Raw genomic sequence first — 27,962 nt, forward strand, 5'->3', positions numbered from 1 at the left:
AGAGCGCTTGCTGAAGAGCGAAAAGCTAGTGTGTGTGTTTGCCGGCGTCGCTTTTATGCATCCGGTTATGCCATCACATGTTACGTCATGACGCAACACCAATCAGGATTGGAATAGTTTCATTCATACTTCAGAGACGCACACTAAGGGAGAGTCCCCAAAGACTCGTTTTCAACGACGCAGTGCGAGTTCCCTCGAAAGGGAACAGCTCTGTTTATTATCAGCTCACCCGTTTCAGTGCATGTCTCTTTAAATGATAATGAGCAACTGCTCCCCCCACCCCTCTCTTCCGTAGGGCGTGTCGACACAAAACATTAAAGTTCTGCTTTGACAACCTACCTTGGTGGATAGAATACAAATGGCTAAGGGCGGAAATATGCTAATACGAGACAGTCCGTCAGCAGTCGTGACATCATATTGCTCAGAAAATCTAAACGGCTTGATTATTGAGAGTGTTTAGGCTTTAGGCTTTTTGTGTTTAGGCTTTTTGAGGATTAAAAAAAAAAAGAGTGAATGGATTTTTTTCATTGTGTGGTGGTTGTGTCCACACATTGCAAAGACACATTTAATGCAAACACCATAAAGTGAATTTTGCATCCGATGACCCCTTTAAGTAATTTTGTAACATAAAAAACATTTTTTTTTAAATATGCTTTTAAGATTTGAAGTATACAACAAGTGCACATTCAATACAATTTTTGACAATATAACGGTTTCATTCTATGATTTCTGAATTGGTAAATAAGCAAAACACACGTTCATGATGTACTGCATCACCTTCTACTCTAGGCAACACGACTCACCAAACCACATTTACTGCGAGCAGACGGAACAGAATGAGTGACTTTGTTTTATGATTCGTACATGTCTAAAGTTGTATTTAAGGGTTTTCACTTTAGATATACAGTCAAAACTCAATGTTTCACTGTCTATCCTAAGACAAATGGATTATGTGTAAATACCTACAGTTACAAATGACATGACCCTGAGCGCTCAGTACAGCAGAGAGATGTCTTGAGCGATCCGCGTATGCCGTATTTCACCGAGACCACAGGCTGATACTGTGGTTTCAGATAAATGAAGGCACTTGTGTGGCTTTTGTCTGCGCTCAATTCTATCTCAGCACAGTCACCGTTGGGCAAGAGGTTCATGTAATTTATGTTGAACTCTGTCCCAAAGGCTCTAATGTGGTCTGTGTTTACTTGAGCTGATATGTGGTGAGGTGAATCCCCCATCAGCCATGTCCAATAGTGCCGGCCTGCCTTAAGTTTCTCACACGGCAGTTTTGTCATTGCACGGTTTGTTTTTTTCTTCTGAGAAATGCAGTGCGCTCTCAGCCGTAGCACTGTAGTATCTCTGATGGTTGTTTATATGGGATGGTAAAGTGATGCTTGTGGATGCTTGTTTCTCTAGGTTAGTAAGACCTTCATTTATTTTTAGGCCTCAGGCCTTCAAAATGTCTTCCTGGATGACAATTTTGGACATTGAGTGACACAAATTGATATGGAACGACATTCAAATATGTTGCCAAGGCAGTCGTTTTTTTGCATTCTGATTTAAAGATGCTGGCATAGATTGTCACGCAATATGATTCTTTAGCTGGATAGAAAGCTAGCTTGTTGTGCTTTCACTCAAAAAAAAAAAAAAATGCCATGTTTGGCATCTGGTTGCCAAGAGACTGCTGTGAACCACAAGCCCAATTACACTGGGAGATGGGATCATTATTATCAGTTTATTTGCACCCTGAATAAAATAAAGACAACATGATAATTTAGTTTCATTAATGAACTTGATTTGTACAAAACTCACCACTATGATGCCAGACATGGTCTGAAATTAATGGAGGCTTTGTGGCTAAAACGCCACCATAATGAACAAGAATGCACCCTAAAGTCAACATAAATGCCCCTACCAGTGTTGGGGGTAACTTATTACAAGTAACTTGAGTTACGTAATCAGATTACTTTTTCAAGTAACTAGTAAAGTAACGCATTACTTTTTCAATTTACAACAAAATATCTGAGTTACTTTTTCAAATAAGTAACGCTAGTTACTTTTTCACATTTATTGACTGACAGCTCTCCTGTCCCCATGTTGAGAGAAATAAAGTGAGGTGTTGTGTGCGTTTGCATTGAACATGCATTTACTCATCTCACTTGCACAAAAACATTCATTATTCCTCAAAATGAATAAAAACAGTCAAATGCAATCTCAGAATTTTGTGCAAAAGTTTTATAATTAACTATGTTAAATTAAACAAATATACTTTATGTATTTAATCTCACTTTATTAACCAATGTCTTTGCTGCTGACCTACAATGATCTAATTCAACCATACTAATAAGCAAAAATGACTTTAGATTAGGTTTAGAAATAAGAGTGTCGAACTTCCTTCTCCTGTATCCTATTGTTATTTAATCAAGAACAGCAGCAGCTGAAAGGTTTGTTTGAGCGGCGCCCTCTACTGTACAGTAGTAAATATGCATTTCCTTCAGCCTTAGGCTTATTCATTTAACTTTTGATTTGAAAGGGCCTTAACAATTGGCAAAAATAGATTGTTTTAGCTGTTATTAAAAAACAAACAAACAAGCCCATGCAGGTGAAAAAAAGTAACGCAAAAGTAATGTAACGCATTATGTTCCATAAAAAGTAACTAAGTAACATACTTAGTTACTTTTTTGGGGAGTAACGCAATATTGTAATGCATTACTTTTAAAAGTAACTTTCCCCAACACTGGCCCCTACACAAAACAAATTCATCTATTATGTATGTCGTAATATAAAGTGAAAGATGAAAATGAATGAAAAGTGGCGACTGTGGCATTACATTTTTAGATCTGCTCACATTGCATCAGATTTCCTTTAACACATTTTTTTTTCTTTTGCAGTGTTGAGCATTACAACCAATCACACGTTTCTTTTTTTTATTTATGAATGCAAAGGCCAATTAGAGGCATTTAGACCAGTCACCGGTGATGATCCCACTGAAAACGCTCAGTGACTGAATTCTGCACTCTCACGAATTCTTTCATCATAAATAACACAGTGCAGATCTGATTTAAGTAAGAGATTCATTTCACAGTGCACAGCTTCACAGCTTTACAACAGGAGTTTTTGCGTGAGTGCAAAACTTGCGCTAGACTTAAATCATTGAGCTGACTCTATATCATTTATTGCCAGTTTCATGTTACTAAAATAACCAATGTGAAGCCTTGGTTTTCAAATGCGTGTAATTAGTTCAAGTTATTCTAGTTTTAGAATGTATCTGTGTACAAAACAACAATCACAAAAAGGAAAAAATTGGCACAAGACAGTTCCATAAATAGAAAAAAAATACATTGCATAATATCACCAAAAGTGACATTTCGAGCCACTTTTCGTAAATTAAGTGTTTGACATAAAGCACACCACAAATGCATTTAATAAGGTTATTATAAAAATTGAAATCTCTTGAAACCTCTTTAAATCAATTCCATGGGGCAAATATTGATCATTAATGGAAAGGTTAATATCTTACCCTGATGCCAGGCTATTTCTAAGTGCGGACTAGTGTGTTTTCTTCTGTCTTGGGTAAAGAGAGTCCAGCACCCTCACGATTTGTCTCGTGTTTGTTGAAGCCAGCCATGTGGCCAAGTCCTCTGACACATGATTCAGTTTGGACGACCCGAGTTTGAGACCCGGCTAAATCCTCAAAATATAATAAAATTTTCCACCTGTTTTATGATCCGGCTGTTGAAAATTGAATCTTTTTTTTTCCCTATTGTGATGTATATCCAAGTGAAACAGCTCTGGAACAAGAAAACAAAAAAAGTAGGGCGGGACTTGATGTCCATGGGGAATTGACTGGATGGTTGGTGTTTGCTATTGGTCAATCTCATGTGAGTGACAGGTTTCCCCGCCCGCGTGCCTGTGAGCACGTCATCAGAGAAGAGATGCGCTGCAAGAGTGATGGGGAGTTATTTTGATTAAATATTACAAGGCCTATGAATTTAAAAAAATATATATGATGTGCACTGATAAATAATTTATAACAAATACTGCACTGTTCAATTAAAGAACAAAAACAAAGCAGGAATACTAAATTTTGAGTTCATGGTGACTTTAATAAAACATTAACCCAGACCATTAACTCTAATAATAACTAATAGTTAGGAATAATAAAGTTTCACATTTTTAACTTTCTGGACAGATGGTTTTAGCAGTAAAAATAAGGCTAAGATTTCAAAACCAAACAGAGGCATCAGAAGCTCACACACAGGCGCCTCAGACAGCCCGTCCTTGGCACATCTCCTGGTAGATCCGGACAGCCTAACACTTTCCCAGAATGAGTGTCACACAGCCAGGCTTGCAGTTCTTTGGTGTGACGCTGTTAATGACTTGCTTACCCTGAGGATTTTGATTCTGGAGCCGTCTCACCACTTAGCGATCCCAAGCAACCCAACGCCAGACTTCTGCTGTAGTCAAACCCGCTCTGGGGCAGCCGAGTTCAAAGAGATCTCTCTCTAACAGCTCTCACCTATAGCTTTCACCTCAGAACACACAGGCATATACATTTCTCTTTGTTAAGGTTAACTAAAGATGCTACTAACTCCTAACTACATTTCATTGTCAGTTAAAACAAAACAGTTTATTTTTGTTCAGTAACAACATAGCAAGCTTTGCCTTGTATTACGTTTTACTGTACATTAAGCTGCACCATGAATGCACCATGAAATTAAAGTGGACAGTTCTTATATTGGTAAAACTTTATTTGGATGGTCCCTTTTGAACGTTCTGTTGACTATAAGTAACTTTGCAACTACATGTCAACTAACTCTCATTAGACTGTCTGGTTTATATCTGCAATCTCTTTATTGTGATGCATATCTCAATAAATTCCCCATGGACAAAATCAAGTACCGTCCTACATGTATTCTTGTACAAGAAACCGTTTCACTATATACGTCACAATGGAGAAGAAAATAAGCTCAAGTTCTGATTTATGCCGACTTTAAAGCTGAGCAAAGTGATATATTTTAAAATATATATTTACTCCAGTCTTCAGTGTCACATGATCCTCTAGAAATCATTCTAATATGTTGATTTGGTGCTCAAGAAACATTTCTTATTATTATAAATGTTGAAAACCATTGTACTGCATTATACGTTTGTCAGAAAAGTGAAATCATTTGCAACATTATAAATGTCTTTACTGCAACTTTTGATACATTTGTGTCCTGATAAATAAAAGTAATCTACTTTTTTTTTTGAATCATAATTAGCCAAACCCTTTTGAACAGTATAAACAATTAAGATATTCATTGTTTTTGTGCCAGGATAAAAAAAAAAAAAAAAAAAATTAAAAAAAAACAACTACCTGAAAACAAATCATTATTATATTGTAGTGTTTCTAACTACTGTTTTTATAGGGTAACTTGACTGTACTTGCACTACTTTAAATCATGAGTAGCTTGTAGTTTGTTAAGTTACAGTTTCAAAGCAGCTTCCCGACAGTGCTCTCACACACACCCATTCCAAGTTGTACTTCATAGCCATCAATCACAAAATGTGTAATGGAGCATAAATCAAAGGACAGTAATTACACGTTCAGCGGAAGAACATCTGGAGACAAGCTCAACTAGTTTCACTGACACCAGCATGAGAAACCAACAATGAGCCAGCGCTGAACAATTGCAACACTTTCACGGCTGTTTACATTATTCTGAAATGCCACTGTGTATTACTAGAGTGGCATCTCTCTGCCGCGGTTGGGGGCGTTTGCCGTGTCAAAGTTGATACAAGACTGTCAGAACAAGCAGAAAAGTTGGATGCTCACTTTGTGTCTTGAGAGACTTTGTTTTTCACAGAGACATTTGTGTCACCCCTCGCATTCTTTTTCCGATGCCGCGTTCGCTTGCTCCTTTGCCCTCTCACAGTATCTTTATGCTGATGGCAGCTCTGCCAAGCCTGCCAATTATGCGGGATGAGCAGGTGGCACCTTGCAGGTGGCAGGCTAATCCTTATAAAGATTTCACTTCATTAAGAAATCCGTTTAATGTAGCCAGTAGATTGATAAATCGTCCAAACCGAAATCCTACTTTGTGCCAGGTTTCGTGCTCCGACTTGACCTGTGGCAGGAGAAATGTGTCCGCCGTGTGTTCACACATAAACATAAGCCTGTTTTATGGTGGACAGATTGTCAGCAGGCGAAAAGTGTCTGTGTGTAGACGATTCAACATATGCTAAACTGGATGAAATCATTTGCTATGAGTTTAATTTGACTTACAAAAAAGTTTCTGAATTTTAAGTCAAAGTTATTTAAAATTCAACTCCTGAATTTTCAACAATATACAAACTCATAGTTAGCTTTGACAAGTCAGCAACAGCTAATCAGCTAGGATGCATTAAATCATTCATACGTGAGAGGAAATACATTTATGATGTTACGAAGGATTTATATTTCATAGTAAAGGGGTAGTTCACCCAAAAATGAAAATTCTTTCTCACCCTCATGTCCTTCCAAAGACTTTAGTTCATATTCAGATCACAAATGAAGATCTTTTTAATGAAATCTGAGAGCTTTCTATCCCTCCATTCACAGCTACACAACTACCACTTTCCAGCCCCAGAAAAGTAGTAAAGACATTGAAGTAATCCATCACTTATGAAAAAGAAGTATACTTCAAGCTCATTTTATTAAGTATACTTTTTAAAGTATAGTTTATGTAGTAGGCCTAAGTATACTAATATCAATGTACTAGTAGTAGTATACTTGTTAGTCTACTCTTTCAATACTGCTTGGGACTAAATTGGCCCACTAGGTTGGAAGTATATGTTTAAGTGTAGCCTACTATAAGTGTAACAGTGGTCGATTTAAGTGCACTAGTTCACAACTACGTTTCTCATTTGTACTGGATCTGTACTACAAGTGAACTTATAAATATACTAGTGCTTTACTATTTTAATACTTATAGCCATTTTTTTTTTAATTTATGAAAAAGTACACTTTAAAGTATACTTTCAGTAAACTACTGGTTTAGTAGTTTTATACTGCAAGTATACTTGTAAGTTTTCTTTAAGTGGACAACATCATACAGTTCACTGTTTATATATTACTTTTGCACTTTAAGTTCACTACTATGTTCCTATTTAGGTCTTAATTTTGTATACGTGAAATACACCTTTAAATGTACTTTAACTCTTTCCATTTAAATAAAAAATATTCTAGCTTCATGCATTCCTTTTTATTAACACTCGAATGCAGGTAAGTTTAATAAAAAAAACAGCAATATTTTAAATACTTAATCTTTTAATACTTGTTTCTGCATCTTCTTCACCTGTGCTTTGATTTTGTATTATTTCAGAAGATGCATAATAGGCTAGCGCCCCCAGAAAATTTAGTCAATGACGAAAAAAGAGTAAAGTAGATTTTTAAGTAAATTCCTATACACTACCAGTGGACAATATAAGTTTATAAGACAGCATGTAAAACTATGTGAAAATAGCATTTAATAGTGTCACGGTGTGTGTTCTGTCTCGTTTCCTGTCTCTTTTCCCCTGTCTTTTTCCATGTTTAGCAGTTCCCCGTCATGTTTAATGTCTATTAGTCTTCCCAGGTGTCTCCGATTAGCCACGCCCCCTTGTTAGCTTGTTTAGCTTGTTTGCCTTTGTATTTAAGCCCTGTGTCTAGTTCAGTCGTTGTGAGTTCTTGATGTTGTTATGTTGCATGTTGAGTGTATGTTTCTTAGTCTTTGTCATAGTTCAAGTTTATTCTTAGTCTTTGTCATAGTTCAAGTTTATTTAATAAAAACACTGCTGCACTTGGATCCTGCTTCCTGCTCTGCTTCGTCACAAAAAGGCTCTCAATCAAAAGATTAAACACCTACAAGCCAAGTATACGTACATAGTTTTAAGTATATCTCAATGGAAAGTTTGGGTACAAATATAGGCCAAATAGACCTTTCTGGCAGTATAGGTCAAGTATACTTAAGTGCAATTTTTTAAGTATATTTCTGAGAAGTACATACAAAGTAGACGGAAAGTATGCTTTCTTATTTTTAGAAGTATAATAATAGTACACTTGAACTACCTTATTTTTCATAAGGGATTTGACTCTAGTGATGCGAGTGCTTTGTTTGTACAAAAAACGTCTACGGTTACGTATGTAACCCTCGTTCCCTGAGTAGGGAACGGAGACGTTACGTCGGATGACGACGAATGGGGTTTCGCTTAGAAAGCCTATCAACTTCGAGTATTACAAAACGAGCCAATGGCAAAGAAATGCCATGGGTCTGCGGAATTTGCATGGCGTAACTCCGCCCCACCTCGTGGGTATAAAAGGAGGAAGCCGGCAGCAAGCAGATATGTTTCTTCGCTGAGGAGCCAAGACTGAGCTCAGGCGATCCCCGCGGTACAGCGGAAAGTGGCAGGCAGACGTAACGTCTCCGTTCCCTACTCAGGGAACGAGGGTTACATACGTAACCGTAGACGTTCCCTTTCGTTGTCACTCCGAGTTACGTCGGATGACGACGAATGGGGTTACCAGTCTAATCACGCCACCTTCTCAGCTGTCTTCCAGTGCCCTGCGTAAATCGAGATCCCTGTCAGCCTGGACAAAGGACTCCATATAACACAGGAATACCAAGGTACACTGGGAAGCATATCCCAAGCTTAGGGGAAGTATGCAATTAATGCCAGCCCGGAGGGGGGGGACTTAGAGAATACACATATGACCCGAAGGAAGCATATGGAAAACACTGGGGTGTCCAGCCGCAGGTGGAATATTTCAACCCCAGGGGTGGCAAGGTGGCTTGCCAAGGGAAAGACACACGCTCAGAGAGGCTTACAGTGGAAATACACATGTGGGGGTCGCTCAGAGGAGGGACCATGCACACGGGAGGCACCTAGCCGACGCACAGGCAATAGACACTGGCGCCGACGTCAGGAGTGCTGGAGGAGCTGAGGGCTTTCGGAGAAGCTCACCTGAGGAAAATATCGCACGTATCCAGTCCGTGGAGTGGAATGGCGAGCAAGCGAAGACACCTGAGCGGGTCCGGTACTAGCTGGTTGAAGCGAGTACACGAGAGGACACAGGCTCCACTCGGAGATTATAGAATCTGGCGAATGTGTTAGGTGTCGCCCAGCCTGCAGCTCTGCAGATGTCTGTTAGCGAGGCGCCATGCGCTAGAGCCCAAGAGGACGCCACACTCCGGGTGGAGTGGGCAGTCACACCAAGGGGGCACGGTCGACCTTGCTGCTGGTAAGCCAAAGCAATGGTGTCCACTATCCAGTGAGACAGCCTTTGCTTGGAGAGAGCCTTTCCCTTCAGCTTCCCACCATAACAGACAAAGAGCTGGTCTGAGGTCCTGAAACACTGCGTTCTGTCTACATAGGCGCGGAGAGCGCGTACTGGACAGAGCAGTGTCAAGGCTGGGTCTGCCTCCTCCGAGGGCAGCGCTTGCAGGTTCACCACCTGGTCCCGAAAGGGAGTGGTAGGAACCTTGGGCACATATCCAGGCCGGGGTCTCAGGATCACGTGAGAGTAAGCCGGCCCAAATTCCAGGCACGCTTCGTCAACGGAGAATGCGTGCAGGTCCCCAACCCTCTTGATGGAGGCCAGTGCAACCAGGAGCGCTGTCTTCATAGACAGGAACTTAAGCTCGACTGATTGCAGGGGCTCAAAGGGAGCACTCTTCAGGGCAGTTAGAACCACTGAGAGGTCCCAAGAGGGAACGAGAGGAGGACGAGGAGGATTCAGTCTCCTCGCTCCTCTCAGGAACCTGATGATCAGGTCGTGCTTCCCCACCGACTTACCTTCGATGAGGTCATGATGTGCGGCAATGGCGGCAACATAGACCTTCAGGGTGGAGGGAGACAGCCTTCGCTCCAGCCCCTGTTGAAGGAAGGAAAGCAAAACACTGATCGAGCATCTCCGGGGGTCTTCTCGGTGAGAAGAGCACCAGTTGACGAAGAGGTTCCACTTCAACGCATAGACGTGTCTCGTGGACGGCGCTCTAGCGGAAGTGATGGTAGCCACCACCGCTGGTGGTAGGGTACTCAAACCTGCCTCGTCCCATCCAGGAGCCACACGTGGAGGTTCCAAAGATCGGGACGAGGGTGCCATAGGGTGCCCCGTCCCTGAGAAAGAAGGTTCTTCCTCAGAGGGATCGGCCAGGGAGGTGCTGTCGCGAGGAGTACTAGTTCGGGGAACCAGGTCCGGTTGGGCCAGTAAGGGGCAACCAGAATGACCTGCTCCTCGTCCTCCCTGACCTTGCGCAAAGTGTGCGCAAGAAGGCTCACTGGGGGAAACGCATACTTGCGGCCCTGCGGCCAGCTGTGCGCCAGAGCATCCGTGCCGAGCGTGCCCTCGGTCAGGGAATAGAACTGGGCACAATGGGTCGAGTCGTGAGAGGCAAACAGATCTATCTGCGCGTCCCCGAACTGGTCCCAAATCAGCTGAACCGACTGGGGATGGAGTCTCCATTCTCCAGGGAGGGGCTGAAGCCGTGAGAGCTCGTCGGCTGCACAGTTCAGCGCTCCGGGAATGAAGATGGCTCGAAGCGACCTCAGATGCTTCTGACTCCATAGGAGGAGGTGGCGAGCGAGTTGTGACATACGGCGGGAGCGTAGACCACCTTGATGGTTGATGTACGCCACAGTGGCGGTATTGTCTGAACGGACTAGTACGTGTTGACCCCTGAGCAACGCCCGGAAGCGGTGCAGGGCAAGGCGTACTGCCAACAACTCGAGGCAATTGACATGCCACAGCCGCTGGGGTCCTGTCCAGGAGCCCGCAGCAGCATGTCCATTGCACATGGCGCCCCAGCCCGTGGTGGAGGCATCTGTTGAGACAACAACATGCCGGGAAGCTCGTGCCAGGGGGACACCGGCCCTGAGAAAACCGAGGTTCGCCCACGGGGTGAAGAACTGACGGCAGGTCGGAGTAACTGGTACTCGGAACGTGCCGTGTTGCCATGCCCACCTCGGGACTCGGTCGCGAAGCCAAAGCTGAAGCGGTCTCATATGAAGCAATCCGAGCGGCGTGACCGCGGCTGCAGATGCCATATGCCCCAGGAGCCTCTGAAAAAGTTTCAGTGGAACCGCACTCTTGCCCTCGAATTGTCTTAGGCAAGTCAGCAGTGACTGCGCGCGCTCGCTCGTAAGCTGCGCGGACATGGCGACCGAGTCGATGTCCATACCGAGAAAAGAGATCCTCTGCACGGGGCAAAGTTTGCTCTTCTCCCAGTTGACCCGAAGGCCCAGACGGGCTAGGTGCCGAAGCACTAGGTCCCTGTGTTCGCAAACCTGATCTCGAGAGTGAGCTAGGATCAGCCAGTCGTCGATATAACTCAGGATGCGAACCCCTTGTTCTCGAAGGGGAACAAGGGCCGCCTCGACGACCTTCGTGAAGATGCGAGGAGACAGGGCTAGCCCGAAAGGGAGAACCGCGTACTGGTATGCCTGCCCCTCGAAAGCAAACCGGAGGAACGGTCTGTGTCGAGGAAGAATGGAGACATGAAAGTAGGCGTCCTTCAGGTCGATCGCTGCAAACCAATCCTGGGGCCGTATGCATTCGAAAACGCGTTTGGCGGTGAGCATCTTGAACGGCATCCTGTGAAGGGAGCGGTTCAGCACGCGCAAGTCCAGGATTGGCCGTAACCCACCGGTTTTCTTGGGGACAATGAAGTAGGGGCTGTAGAAGCCGGACCTCATCTCGGCTGGAGGGACAGTCTCGATTGCACCCTTCGCCAGCAGGGTGGCAATCTCTGCTCTCATGATAGGGGCATTGCCACCGACCAAAGTGGAGCGGACTCCCCTGAAGCGGGGAGGAGACCATGCGAACTGAATCGCATAGCCGAGCCTGACGGTACGCACGATCCAGTGGGACAGACGGGGAAGCTCTAGCCAGGCTCCCAGGAACTGAACCAACGGGATCATGCGAGCCACAGGCGTCCCCCCGGAGGGGCAGCGAAGCGGAGTAACTGGCCCAGATGTGGACGGCATAGCGGCCCGGAGAGGGGGCACAGTTAGCAACCGCGCCCTGGCAGAGGGGGCCAGGGGAGGACCAGGCTGGTCGTCCCGCGGGGGCCTGCTCTGCCAGGGGTCTGGCGACAGAGGCGGACAGCGACGAAGCGGTCCGTGGACGGCACGCCATGTCAACCACCTCTGGGACAGAGGGGGACGAGGAGAGCACGGCTTGTGGGCGGCGCTCTGTGACGTCCGAGAACTCTGTGCTCAGAGACGGGAGAATCAGCTCTTTGGAGAATAAGGATTCTTCCCCGGCCCTCCCCGGGGAAAGGAGTGGTCCTGCTACCAACTCCTGGAAAGAACTGAGTCCCATCTCTAAGGAGCCCAACTCAAGAGCGCCGCTTAACCCGGCGTGTAGCGGGGTGCGGGGCTGGAGAGGACTGTGGCGTCCGACCGCGGCCTCCAGAGCCGACCCGGGTGAACGGGCGGGGTGGGAGCCGCGGGGGGGCGCCCTCGGCAGTGGGCAGACTGAGGGATCTGAGCGGACGGCGGGGCCGTCGGGACAGAATCAACCTCAGTCTGCTCCATCGCCGAGGTGCCCGTCTCACGAGCGCCGCTTAACCCGGCGTGTAGCGGGGGGCGGGGCTGGAGAGGGCTGTGGCGTCCGCCCGCGGCCCCCAGAGCCGGCCCGTGAACGGGCGGGGTGGGAGCCGCGGGAGGGCGCCTTCGGCGGTGGGCAGACGAGGGATCTGAGCGGACGGCGGGGCCGTCGGGACATAATCAACCTCACTCTGCTCATGGGCGGCTGAGAGCTGTTGGGCAAGCCCTCAACCGCACCGCCGAAGAGGCCGACCTGGGATATGGGAATGTCGGACAGACGGGTCCGCGCGACATCCAGCACATCAGACAGGTTCAGCCACAGACTGGTGAGCATCACCTGACCCAGGGAGCGTACGGCCACTTTCGTCGCTCAGAGAGCAAGGTCAGTGGCGGCGCGCAGCTCAGTGAAGAGCCCTGGGTCAGTCCCGCCCTCGTGCAGGTCCATGAGCATCTGGGTCAGGTGGACCAGCAGAATGACCATGGCATGCAGTGAGGCGGCTGCCAGTCCCGTGGCGCTATAGGATCTCGCCACAAGCGTAGACGAAAAACTACAGGCCACGGGCGGGTGCTTAGGATTGCGCCGAGAAGAAGCACTCTGAGGACACATAGCATCGCAACAGAGCGTTCAGCCGGGGGAACCCCAGTGTACCCATGGGCAGCGGCCCCATCGAGGGGAGGAAAGGCGGATGAGATCAGCGAGCGGTCCCGAGAAGACAAGGGGGTCTTCTTGGACTTCGAGATCTCATCATGCACGTCTGGGAAGAGAGGTATTGGGGTTTGCCGTGGACGAGGGTCGGCGGCCTTACCCAAAACCCATCGTCCCAGGAAAGCATGGTCGTCATCTCCGGATCAGACTCAGGCACAACCGTATGCACACCGGAAGGTGGCAGCTGTGACGAGCCCTCACTTCCAGAAGACTCAAACCCACCTAGTGATGCTGCAACAGACATGGCATCTTCCTCTGTAGCTTCAACTGAAACACGCGGGCCACCAGAGGGTAGACTCGCGGGAATCAGCAGTTCACTAGCGGGCACCGTCATTGAAGAGGGGGGCTGGGGTCACGGACACATAGTCGGCGCCTAGATCCAGACCGTAACCCTCAGGTCACCCTGGCCACCAGCCGAAGATCGGGGGGTGGATGAGGGGACTCTCACTCTTGCGAGTTCACCGAGTCTCGACCTATATATGACGCGATGATCACGTTCCCAGCGAGAACATGAGTCACCCACGAGCGCTGTTCAAGCATGATCAAAGCCCAAACACACTAGACAGCGCTCGTGCCCATCAGAGTCCGATACCAGTCCGCTGCAACCAGAAATGCACGGGCGAGCCGTCTTTAAAAAGACGTGCCACGTGTAAGCTCTTTTAGTGAGAGAAAACTCAAGTGTTGAAGCACCCGGGGAGAAACGCACCGACTGGCAGACCACTGCAACAGATCAGCAGGAAGCACGCTCTCGCCGTAGATCGCCGTCACACCAACACTCGAGGTACTCGTTTGTAAAGCTGACAATTCAGAGATGGCTTGTGGAGAGAAGAATACACTTGGCTCCGAAGCGAAAACATATCTGCTTGCTGCCGGCTTCCTCCTTTTATACCCACGAGGTGGGGCGGAGTTACGCCATGCAAATTCCGCAGACCCATGGCATTTCTTTGCGATTGGCTCGTTTTGTAATACTCGAAGTTGATAGGCTTTCTAAGCGAAACCCCATTCGTCGTCATCCGACGTAACTCGGAGTGACAACGAAAGGGAACATAATTTATCACTATTAGAAAAATAATCTCCAACGTGCAACAACGTCTTCTCCCGCGTCAACACGCATGCTCTTGTAAACGTGCATTGGAGATTAATATTTTGTGGTAAAAAAAAAAAAAAAAAACCTGGAAAAAAGCACTTGGGTCGCTTCATAAAATTGAGGTCGAACCACTGGAGTCACATGGATTACTGTAATGATGCCTTTACTACCTTTCTGGGGCTTAAAAGTGATAGTTGTGTAGCTGTCAATGGAGGGAAAGAAAGCTCACAGATTTCATTGAAAATATCTTCATTTGTGTTCTGAAGAACACACTTAAGAACTAACCCTTTAATGCTGTTCTTCTGAACTTTGTAATAAACAAAAAGAATCCTGAAAAAAAGTATCACATTTTCCACAAAAATATGGAGCAGCACAAACTATTTTCAACATTGATAATAATAAGAAATGTTACTTGAGCAGTAAATCAGCATTGTCTGATGATGACCACAGTAAAACACCACAAATATAAAACACAACATTTATTTGCAGCATGGTGAAACCCTGGTGACACAGACCACCCTTAAACCAGCTCTGATGTGGTTGTGTATCGCTCAAGGATCTTCAGTGTAATTGTGTGTTCACCTCAATAACCCGGTGGGTGTGGAGCTGCTGAGAAACAGAGAGATTAAAAGATAAAGACACAAAACCACAGCAGTCAGAGCCATGGGGCACGGCTGAGCTTCAGCTCCACTCTCACATGATTCATTAATAATCCTTGTCAAAAAAGTTGATAAATGCATCTTTAAATGCTTCTCAGATTACTGCAGCATTCAGGGTCTGAAATCGATACCCTTAAAAACTAGACAAAAATACAACAGACTTTGCAGTGTCTTCTCAGATCTCGACTGGCTCGCAGAACTGCACCTGTCACAGATCTTCTCACGATGCATGTCTGTTGCTAGGATGTTATGGGTGGTTGTCAGGGCATTGCTATGTGGTTTCTAGGGTCAAGTCAAGTCACCTTTATTTTTATAGCACTTTATACAATATAGATTGTTTCAAAACAGCTTTATAGAGTGATCAACAGGAACATAATGATTCAATGATTGAAACAGAGTTCAGTTATTACTGTAGTAATAACTATAAATAATGCATAATTAAATGCAACTAGCCCTAAACTAAACCCAAATCCTAACCCTAATCCGATAGTAAGTACATGTAGTCAAGTATTATTACTTTGTACTTAAAAGCAGAATTACACTGTAACACGGACACCTTAAATAATAATACTAATGATTTAATGTTTTAAAAGTTTAGTGTAAGACTTTACAGCACAATCATATAATAGATTTTGACTGAAGTAAGACATTCTATAAAGAATGGTCAGAGCACAAAAATGATCTCATCATAACAATTTTTATTCTGCCACTTTATAACACGATGACATCACCATCCAGGTCCAATCCCATCTCAGTATTTTGCTGCTTTGAGTAACATCAGTGTGTCATAAACTAATGAGCCCTCAGAGCCCTAAAATACGTTACATAGTGCCACGGCTCACACAGAGACGGCTGTCAGCACAGTAACAGCTCTGAGTTATGGCATGCTTTATCATGCAATCAAACATTATGCCTTTTTTTCTCCCTCTGCTGCTACCAAGCTTGTAACTGTTTGGCTTTACCTGTGGCTGAGAGTCCTGTCAGAATGTGACAGAAGAGATCACCTTCTCCATCAGGTGAGGAGCTTAATTACTGTCCCCGCACATCAAAACAAATGTCAGTTGAAAGTGCAGCGCTCACAGCCGGGCCCAACAACACCGACTCATTGTTAGGCATCACATGTTGTTTAATGGAGCGTCTTTTTTTCAGTTGTCGACCGTGTCTGGTGTGGTGTTGTTATTTGCGGCTACTGTCTCTAACAGGCCAAGACACATTTTCTTACTTTCTAAAAAACTGTCTACCAACAATGTCCCTGGTAATGACATTTGACAAGATTTGTTTTTTTTTTCTCCACTCAATGTTTTAGTCACTCTAATGTGACATGTATTTAGATGGCCAGACACAAATATTGGTAGGCACGTAAGTGAAGGATCAACTGATCAATAATGAAGCCCTGCAATTTTGCTTGGACATTCAAAATTAACTGATATTAACACAATTAACTACAGATATATATTTTTAGAGAGTGTTTTAAAAACTTACTCTCATGTAAAAGGACATACACCTATGCTTATAAGAATGCAAGCTATTAAAAGCAAGTATTATGTGTGTGTAGTAATATGTGTATATATACATATACATATATACATATACATATATATATATATATATATATATATATATATATATATATATATTGCATTTATTTGATCAAAATACAGTAAAACAGCAATATTGTAAAGTATTATTACAATTTAAAATAAGTTTTCTATGTATATTTCATAGTATATTTTATTCAACATAATGTAATTTATTTATGTGATTTAAAGCTACATTTTTTAGCATCATTACTCCAGTCTGTCACAAGATCCTTCAAATATCATTATGCTGATTTTCCACTTAAGAAATGATTACATTTATCACAGCTGCAGTTAAATAAATGCAATATTTTTCAAATACACAGATGTTTCAGAGATATTTTCATTCAGTACTTTATGTTCTACTAAATAAAGCGACTGCTTGTACAAAAAAAATATCAACATAAGCCTATAGAATACACTATTTAAATACCAATGTAGTGTGGTCAGCATATTTTATCAGTTTAATTTTGATAAACATGACACAATATAACAATGCGTCACATATGACACATAGCTACGTCGTAGGCTGTGTGTAGCACACGTACCCTTTCGGCGTACCCTGGCGTGCACCTCTCCAAAAATGTAACTACACAACAATTATACGCGGACCGCAAGCGCTGTGATTGGTCCACTAGAACCCCTCCTTCGGGTTTCACATACTCCCTCTGCATGTGTAATTGAGCGCCACAATGACGCGGACAATGACGCAGAAGTATGAAAACCAACGCGTAGAGCATACGGCGTAGGTCCAACGCAGAAGTTTAAATCAGCCTTAATGTCTTAATATCAATGTTAGAAAGTTCAAAAGAACAGCATTAACATTAATTAGAAATAATTTGTAACAATATAAATGTTTTTACTATCACTTTAGATCAAATTTTATGTGTCTGTGTGTGTGTGTGTGTGTGTGTGTGTGTGTGTGTGTGTGTGTGTGTGTGTGTGTGTGTGTGTGTGTTACTGCATTCTGGAAATGAAGTGTTCTTCCACCCTGACCTACAAATGTTAATAAATAAATGAAATACAAATTTATATGTGGATATGTGTAGTTTCCTGATGTTGTTGTGTTTCATAATAGCGGTGTTGATCCCCAGGACTGCAGGGGGCAGTATGATCTTAACCCAGCCATCTGTGGGGTGATCACGGGCAGATACACATCATTTAGCACCTCAGCGCTGCTCTTATTCCCAGGGAACTCACTCCCTGACCTTTTTATATTTGTTACCCCGAGAAATTGACATTGAGAAGTTGGTGCTCTCCGCTCTGTTGCCCGCCAGTCTGTGCAGAGTGAGTAATAATTAGCAGGTCTTGGGTCTCGTGATTTTTAATGTCTGTAATGCTGGAAATGAAGGCTGGATGTGTTTGTGTTACGTGATGCCACGCATATTTTTGGCACCTTTGGCGAGGGAGAGATGCGTACGGTGAAATATACAGACCTTGTTGCATGTCATTAGTGTTCGGCGGAGCCTCGGCTAGCTTTTGAAAGGATCTGCTGAGGGGTGAAGAATATGGCTGCAGGGAAAACATGTCAACCATCCAGAGGCCCACACTATTATTTCCACTATATTTTAACCTCTTGTGTTTAATTGTGTGAGACCGGTGGGTTTATGAGCTGCTTCTGACCCCTGTTTTCTTCCGTCTCTTGGTGAATGATCTGTGAGATCTCTGGGCTTTTTGTAAACTAATCCGCCTTCGGTGAGCTCGGGTCTCGATTCTTTGATCAGAATTTCAATATTTCTTCACATGGGTGGGGGTTTTGCCAATGTCACAATTATGTGTGAATGGGTACTGATTGACTGATGTCACACAATCTGAAGTTATTTGAGTAATACTTATATACTATTAGGGAGGCTCCGTTAACTGTCGTCTCACAGCGAGATAGTCCCTGGTTTGAGTCAGGAAGTCTTTCTGTGTGGAGTTAGCATGTTCTCCTTGTGTCTGCTCCGGTTTTCCCACAGAATCCAAAATCATACAGAGTTGCTAAATTGTCTGTAAGTGTGAATGAGTGTTTGTGTGAGTCCCGATCCATATAATGGGTAGGGTTGGGGAAAGACCTTGCAAAATTCTTGGACAGTCTCTAGTGTATGGCGAGAGGTGGACCATGGAATCACCAAAAGCTTTTATTTATATATTTTCAGTTTTTGAATTTTAGTTATTTTGTTTGATTTTTTTAAATATTTCTATATTACTTACCTATATTATGTGTAATATTATTATAATATTAAACTTACCTATATTATGTGTAACCATTTCAGTTGTATCTGACTCATGGTGATTCTATGGCCATCTCTCACCATACGTGAGAGACTGTCTATTAATTTTCTTGGCAATGTTTTTCAAGGGTAGGTTGTTAGATCTTTCCCTAACCATCCCCATTACACTGTTTGGGATTCACACCTATGGCCAATTTGGCATGTTCAATCCACCTTTGGACCGTGTCTGGGAAACTGGACTTTTTTAGTCCCACGCTGACTCCAGAAAGGACTCCTGGAGCCACTCTCACATAAAGAAATATTAAATAGCAAATCTCAACTGCCTGATTTGCATAACAGCTCTTTATATAAAGTTATACATATAAGCACATCCAAGTTCATCTGCATACATTCAGTATACTTGCGTAGGAAAGTAAACACTATAGCAAATCTGACTTCTTTATTGCATGTATCGTTGCAAAGTATAAATTACATTTTCACCCAGCTCTAATCTGATAACATTAGCATCATGGTTTTCTGTGAAACTGCTTTGAAACCATGCATATTGTGAAACGCACTGAAATAAAGGCAAGTCAAATTTATTTATATAGTTACCTAAAAAAAATTTTCACTCTTTTATCACTTTCACTGAAAAAAAAATCTCTCTTTTTTTTGTTAAAAATCACATAGGTTTGATATGATCAAAGATGGCTGTAAAAATAAATCTGCACTGTTTATTATTTTGATCTTTCATTTAAAAAATGTGCAACAATTTAACCTTTCATTGAAGTAAAATAATTGAAAGTCACATTATGAAATTAATGTTTTTCTTTCCAAAACACGTTGGTCACAATTATTGACACCCCTATTTTTTTTTACGAGTAAAATATCTCTTAAGTATATTCCCATTAATATTTACCTTTTTTACCACACCAGGGTGACTAGAAATACTCATAAAATTGTCTAGCTATGACTTCTTGTTTCACAGGAGTTTAAATATGAGGAAACACAAACACCAAATTCCCTTAATCATTTATCACAATGAGTAAAACCAAAAAATATAGTTGTGATGTGCAGCAAGAGATTGTTGAACTTCACAAAACAGAAAGTGGCTGTAATAAAATAGCTAAAGAATTGAAAATCCCCATTTTGACCATCAGGGTAATAATTAAGACATTCCAATCAACTAAAGATGTTATGAATCTGCCAGGAAGAGGACGTGTGTCTATATTGTCTTAATGCACGGTGAGGAGGAGAGTTTGAGTGGCCAAAGACTCTCCAAGGATCACAGATGGAGGATTGCAGAGATTACTTGAGTCTTGGGAGTCAGAAAGCCAAAAAAAAAAAATTCAAACAATCCCTACATCCCCACATGTTGTTTGGGAGGGTTTCAAGAAAAATCCTCCTCGCTCATCCGAAAACAAACTCCAGCATATTCAGTTGTCGGACACGACTGGAACTTCAAAAGGGACCAGATTCTATTGTCAGATGAAACTTTAAAAAATAGCTTTTTGGCAGCTAACCCACCAGATGGGTTTGAAGCAAACAGGGATAAAAAGTACCCCATACCCACGGTTAAATATACTGCACGATCTTATTGTCACGGAAACACCATCGTCAGCACCAGACCTCCACACTCCACCCACTCGTTCCGCATCCCATGAGTATTAATCACCTGCACCTGTCATCATCACCTGCCGGCAATCTGCACTCACTTCACCAACACCTTAAATACACCAGTTCCCTCAGTTGACTGTCTGGTTTCATCGATATGCCATCGACTTCCTGACTCTCTCCTTCGGGACATTTCCAGTCAGCAACCAGTCTTACCTGCGTCGCATAACTTACCTGCACTCCTTGAGACCCCGATCTGCTACTCTGGTCCTTCTGCCTTCCGTCTTCAACCCAGCTCAACATCACACATCCTGTACCAGATAAGAGACTCTGTCATATTCAAACAACTATTCCATCATCCTAATACAACCTTCATTTCATCAACTCATCTGCCGTGTCTTTTCCTGAGTGCTGTAAATAAACTTCTATTTACTTTACCCGTTTGTGTCGTTCTGATCTGTGACACTTTTGTTGTAGATCTATTTTTTTGCTGGAGGTCCTGGACTTCTTGTTCAGATACATGGTATCATGGATTCTAGCAAATACCAACAGGTAAACAAATCAAAACCTTACTACCTCTGCTAGAAATTGTATAATGGGCCGTGGTTGGATCTTCCATCAGGACAACTTTCCAAAACAAACATCAGAATCAACACAAAAATGTGTCACTGATTGTAGCTTCTGCCATGACCGTTCCAGTTCCCTGACCTGATGAGTGGAGTGAAATGAAGAGAAGCACCACCAACATGAACTTGTGAATCTGGAGGATCTGGAGAGATTCTGTATGGAGGAATGATCTCTGATCTCTTGGCAGGTGTTCCCCAAACTCATCAGGCATTATAGGAGAAAACTCAGAACTGTTATCTTGGAAAAAGGTATTTAATAAAAGGGTGCCAATGATTATGGCCAGAATGTTTTGGAGAAAAACATTTATTTCATAATGTAATTTCCACCCCCACTTTCAATTATTTTACTTCAGTGAAAGGTTAGATTGTTGCTATTTTTTTTTTATGAAAGATCAGAAGGATAAACCATGCAGAATTATTTTTACAGCCATTATTGATCATATTTACCGCTGGTGGCAATAACTCTGACTATGGCTTTACAACACAATGAGATATTATAAAACATTAGCATCATGATTTTCTGTGAAGTTGTGATTTTATAGTAGTGAATGTTGGCAATAAAATAATGCAAACAACATGTGGAAAATGTTTAAATAAACGTCACTATCAGTGCCACAGTCCATTCTTAGTGAATTCCCTGAGTGCGTTTGTGTGTGTGTGACCTCTGCTTTAGCGGTTTGTCCTCTAAGCTGACAGTGTTCTCCTACAACCCCTGGCGTTCGCTCCAGGTCTTCAGTCCCAGATGGGCCTCCCCACATCCCCCTTCCACTGTGGCAGCATTAGCCCAGCAACCCTATGCCTCACGCCTGTCAAAACTCACGCCAGGGTCAGGCAAACACTGATCAGGGATAACAGGGAAGTCATTGAAACGGGGAACTCTCCACACATTTAAACAGGTGTTAGTTGAACAAAAATCTCTGCACTCTTACAGGAAATCGTTCTAAATAGAAACTTAACGAGTTCTGTTAGGTGCCCTAAAGTAGGGGTTCTCATCATTGAGTTTTAAATAATTTTGTTTCAATAATTGTTTTTATTTCATTTAAATTGTATGATTTTAAGAGCTCACACTTTAGCAAACAATTGTAATAACCTGTTAAACATTAAAGCGTTAAGCAATCATTTAAGGATCATTAAATTATTTATCCTTGAATAGGATTCTTTAAAATAGGATCATTAAATTATTTATCCTTTGACGTAAAGGATTCTTTAAAATTGAGTCAAGAACCCCAGGGTTCTACGATGATCATTTTATCTAAGAGTGAAGATCAGATGGAATGTAAGACTCTTAATGTTTTTAGTTAAACATAAAGGTTCCAAAAGTTGTCGTTCTTTCAGGCAAAATTAACAACAAAACACAACAATACTTGCAGATGAGTGAATGTTTAATGTAGAAAGCTGTTTTCATTTGTTTTTCACACATTTTAAACGCTCAACACTGATGAACTCGTGCTGATTATGTTTTGGTGAACTTCTGAGGCACAAAAGCGATTCAACGTCCTATTTGGGCTGGACAAAACTGAGATTTTAAAAACTGGCTCTATTCAAATCATAAGAATGGAATTAAATTGGCCACAGAGGACGACAAGAAGTGGAATATACTGAATTAAAAGTTATAATTATTATTATTATTAGCAACTATGCCTTTAAGCCAGTTTCATGTTGATTGGCTTTAGAGTATGTAAATAAATGAATAAATAAATAAATAAATAGCCTACATGCATAAATACAAAATTCTGTAAGGGTCGATTCAAAGTTGATTATTAATATAATTTGTTAATTATGAATATAATAATAATAATAATAATAATAATAATAATAATAATAATAATAACAATAATAATCATTATTTTAATTAACTTAATAATAATCTTTATGGAAGTATTTCATATGTTGTGTGTATGACAACAGGTCTATATGTAATTTATATTCTGATGAAATGTATTATTAAAAACGTACTCGGTTACTAACGTAACCTCGGTTCTCTCTAGAGAGGGAACGAGTACTGCGTAATATCTTACGCTATGGGGAAAACCTCTTTTCCACGAGATATTGAAGCTAAAAATTATCCTTAATTTTGAATTAATGTAAAATGCTGTGCAGCAGTATGCAGATATAGGCAGGACGGCTGGCGTGCCTATTGGCTGCCCTATCGAGAGAGGCGCTGCGTGAAACCATCCTATATGGGGGCATTTCGCGCCCATTTCGTCACATCCCGCCATAAAAGGCGCAATCTTGCCCTATAAATCTAGCTCGATAAGGCTGGTACACTGGTTTTCATCGCTGAAGCGAACCAGAGCTGTGTTTGCACGGCAAGATACGCAGTACTCGTTCCCTCTCTAGAGAGAACCGAGGTTACGTTAGTAACCGAGTCCGTTCTCTTACGAGAGTATCTCTCGTACTGCGTAATATCTTATGCTATGGAGAACACAAGGCAAAACGCCGTGCGTACTGGGATCCGACACCAAGGTCCCAAGGGCAGTAGCCCGGGGCTCATGTAGTGCATAATCACCATAGACTCACAGAGAGTCGGAGAAGAGAGGCTGCAAGCATCATTCCCCATGAAATAGCATCCTATAGGAGCTAGTTATGTTAATAGTATTTGACACAGGCAGGTTAAACGTGTTCAGCCTGAACTGGGTAATAGTACGGGTTATTCAACACCCATAGAGCCGTTTTATTGCTCAGTGAGCGATACATAAGCAAAACTCAGCATCTGGGCTGGCACAGCGGGGCAGATAGCACTGAATTCTATACCGACAGAAGCTTGGCTTGTAAGGCGGGAACCTCTAGGTTATAAAACCTTATAAATGTAGACGGTGAGGCCCAGCCCGCAGCCGTACAGATATCCTGCAAGGTAACCCCACTATACCACGCCCACGACGAGGCAACGCCTCTCGTGGAGTGCGCTCTGACACCCAAAGGACACTGCAGGCCCTTAGAAGTGTAAGCCAGTGCTATGGCGTCGACTATCCATCTGGATAGGCTCTGTTTCGATGCGGCCAGTCCCTTGGAGCGTCCGCCGGACAAAACGAAGAGCTGCTCGGTCTGTCTGAAGGCTGACGAGCGGGACACATAAGCTCTCAGTGCCCTGACAGGGCAAAGGAGACTCGCATCCTCCTCCTCATCATGAGCCGAGAGAGCGCACAGGGAAATAACCCGGGCCCTGAACGATGTGTTGAGGGATTTGGGCACGTACCCGTGGCTTGGTTTGAGTATTACTTTTGAGTCATTAGGCCCAAACTCCATACATGACGCGCTTACAGAAAGCGCTTGTAAGTCCCCTGTGCGCTTCACTGAAGCGAGAGCCAAAAGAAACACCGTTTTGAAAGACAGATGCTTCATGTCTGACAAATGGATTGGCTCGAACGGGGCACCTTTCATGGCTTCCAAAACCTTAGAAAGGTCCCACACGGGACTGAAGGAGGTCTAGGAGGGTTCAGCCTCCGAGCTCCCTTGAGGAATCGCCCAACTAGGTCGTTCTTCCCCAGTGACTGGCCAGACACAGGTTTTGTGAACGCTGCTATGGCCGCCACGTACACTTTGAGCGTGGATGGGGTCCTGCCCTTATCCAGTAGCTCTTGCAGGAAGGAGAGTACTTCCGTGACCCCGCAGTCTACTGGTGAAAAGCCCTGAGCTTGACACCACGCAGAGAACACAGACCATTTCGAGGAGTAGAGCCGTCTAGTAGACGGGGCCCTCGCCTGCGTGATCGTGTTTAACACTCCCTCCGGGAGGTTAGCGGGTACCCGTTGATGGCCCATGCGTGCAGGGACCATAGTTGCGGGCGAGGATGCCAAATCGAGCCCTTGGCCTGAGAGAGGAGGTCTTTCCTCAGCGGTATTGGCCACGGGGCAGTTCTGGTCAGCCGCATCAGGACCGGAAACCACGTCTGGTTTGTCCAGAGCGGAGCCACAAGCAGCACTGGGCATCCGTTTTCCCTGATTCGCTCCAGCACTTGAGGCAGGAGTGAGACGGGGAAAAAGCATAGAGGGGACAGCGGGGCCAAGTGTGGGCCAGCGCGTCCTTGCTCTTGGAGAAATATTTCGGACAGTGAGCGTTCTCGTGAGACGCGAACAGGTCCACCTGCGCTCTGCCGAATGTCTCCCACAGCAGTTGGATCGTCTGCGGGTGCAGCGACCATTCCCCTGCTGGGACATTGTTTCTGGACAGTCTGTCTGGTCCCAGATTCAGGCGACCAGGCACATGCGCCGCTTTCAGCGAAAGCAGGTGCTGACCCCAGACCAGGAGGCGTTCCGTTACCATGTAAAGGTTTCGGGACTTGATGCCGCCCTGGCGATTTATGTATGCCACCACTGACATGTTGTCCGACCGGACCAAGACGTGGTGGCCCTTTATCTGGGGACAGAAGCGCCTTAGCGCGTTGTCGACTGCCATCATTTCCAGACAGTTTATGTGTAGGAGCTTTTCCCGTTCTGACCACTGGCCAAAGAACGGTCTGCCCTCGAGCAGCGCTCCCCATCCCGAGATGGAGGCGTCCGTGGACACACCCGTCACACTCGAGGGAGTCCCCAGACTCACACCTGACTGATACCAGTCGGTTTTCTGCCAAGGTTTAAAAGCTGAGACGCATTTCAGATCGACCCGGAGGCGAAACCGACGAGGCCAGCTGACGAAATGGGTGCGTCGTCATTTCAGACAGCGTCAACCACAGATGTCTCTCAGCCACGGTGAGAGAGGCCATATTCCGCCCAATGGCCTGTGCAGCTGATTTTGTGGCGCGTAGAGCCAGGTCTATAGCGCTCCGCAAGTCTGCAACGCTGATCGATTCAGCGCCTTCCTCGTCCATTTTTCGGAGAAGGTCGGCCTGGAAGATCTGCAAGATGGCCATTTTGTGTAAAGCTGACGCGGCTTGCCCGGTGGCTGTGTAAGCACGACCGTGCATGGTTGACGTCACTCGGCAGGCTTTAGATGGTAGCGTCGTCTGCGCTCGCCGTCCAGCAGAGGGCGGGCAGAGATGGGAAGCTACCGCTGCTTCCACTGGGGCAAGAGAAAGGTATCCTCTGTCTTTCGCACCGTCCACAGTGGAGAATGCAGCCGAGACAGAGGTACGCACCCTGGCCGAGAGGGGGTCGCCCCAGGACCTCGCGACTTCTTCGTGAAGCTCAGGAAGAAAAGGCGCGGGCCTGGATTGTGACGGCGAGTGGTCCTTTTTGAGGAAGCATCCGTCCAGTCGGTTGCGCGCAGGCTGCGCGGGCGCCTCCCAGTCGATGCCGAGGTTGTCGACGGCTTGAGAGAGCAGAAGCATCAGCTCTGATTCAATGCCGGCTCGTTTTCCAGAAGGCTCGCGGCTAGCAGTAGGGAGGTCCACAGATATCGCCCATTCCTCACTATCTGATGCCAGGAGAGAACAGACCTCGGTTGTTTCGTCGACCTCAATGGTGGAAGCGGCGGCGGACGGTGGCAGCTGTCCGTCGGGGAGGGACTCGAGTGATGCCGGCGAAGCTGGCGGGCAAACCGGCGAGCTTTGGCGGGCAGGAGAAGGCTCGGGGCCACGCTGGGCACGGCGCTTTTTACGGCGCGGTGCTACGGCGGGCTGAAGTGCAGGCTCTGAGAAGGATGCCAGGCGAGTCCTCAAAGTCACCATAGGCAGTAGCTCACAGTGAGGGCATCCGCCGTCGACGAGAGCGAGAGCCGCATGATCCTCACCCAGGCAGGAAACGCAGATGACATGACGGTCCCCGTCGCTGGCACGAGCCGCAGGATCTTTGCATCTTGAAAAAGACGCAGCTCTTTTAGCAGAGAGAGAGACAGTGAAAAAATGTGTGTCGCAGCGGCGAACACACACACACAGTAATGAAAGGATATAACGCCGGAAAGCGTAGCAGGTACGGCGGCTAAAGGCGGCGGTGCCAGGGACTTCAGACACAAAGGCTCGTCCCGCTGTGTGCTTGTCCTCAGACGGCGTTGCTTCTCACTCCGGATCCAGCGATGCGTGATGCTTTGCTGAAGAGATGAAAATCAGTGTACCAGCCTTATCGAGCTATATTTATAGGGCAAGATTGCGTCTTTTCTGGCGGGACGTGACGAAATGGGCGCGAAATGCCCCCATAGGATGGTGTCACGCAGCGCCTCTCTCGATAGGGCAGCCAATAGGCACGCGAGCCGTCCTGCCTATATCTGCATACTGCTGCACAGCGTTTTACATTAATTCAAAATTAAGGATAATTTTTAGCTTCAATATCTCGTGGAAAAGAGGTTTTCCCCATAGCGTAAGATATTACGCAGTACGAGAGATACTCTCGTAAGAGAACTAGGTTTATTTGAAATGCATCCCATTTTACAACCTTAAGTTTAAATTTTAATTACACTGTTTGATAATTTAAATGTAATTCAACATTTAATAACTGATTTTAAATACAAAATGAATTAAAACATGCCTGTGTCATGATTCCTGTCTGGTGTTCTCCTTGTCTCATGTTGACTTTTGTTATTTCCTGTTCTGTGCCATGTTTTGTAGTCCTTTGTAGTTTTTCTTGTTTATTAATCTCTCCAGGTGTTTCTAATTAGCCCCGCCCCCTTGTTATCTTGTTTAACTTGTTTGCCTGATTTAAACCCCTATGCTTCAGTTGTTGGTTGTCGGCCGTTGTTTTGATGTGGTTATGTTGCCTGTAGCTGTCTCCTTGTTCCTGTTCTGAGTTTCTGTCGATTACCCTGGATTACCTGTTAGTTTAATTAAATTTGTGCCTGCATTTTGATTTGCTCTCCGCTTCATTCCTGCTCCCACGTTACAGCCTGTTAGTGCAGATGAATCAAGCTTCAGGGTTAAGATTTAAGGGAAGGGCCAACATTGTCATTATACTGTAGATGTAATTACATAAGATAATTACAGCTGTAATTACATGCAGGTTTTTTTATTTTTATAAAATTACAATGTAAAAACATGTATGTGTATGTAAAAAGTCCATTGTGTCAAATTACCAGTTTAATTGTTAGT

The 27,962-nt window shown here is 44.3% G+C and overlaps 1 long non-coding RNA gene across 1 annotated transcript in view; it reads left to right on the forward strand.

The window, feature by feature from the left end:
* Nucleotides 1-27,962, forward strand: part of LOC143715379 (uncharacterized) — a 582,927-nt gene that overhangs the window by 408,199 nt on the left and 146,766 nt on the right. Inside the window, exon 2 of the long non-coding RNA XR_013195736.1 lies at nucleotides 7,714-7,826. This is a non-coding gene — a long non-coding RNA (uncharacterized LOC143715379). The remainder of the gene's footprint in view (nucleotides 1-7,713; nucleotides 7,827-27,962) is intronic.

This window comes from Siphateles boraxobius, unplaced genomic scaffold, assembly GCF_051911475.1.
Source record: "Siphateles boraxobius isolate OS27281-9 unplaced genomic scaffold, OSU_SipBor_1 12, whole genome shotgun sequence".
NCBI classification, from domain to species: Eukaryota; Metazoa; Chordata; class Actinopteri; order Cypriniformes; family Leuciscidae; genus Siphateles; species Siphateles boraxobius.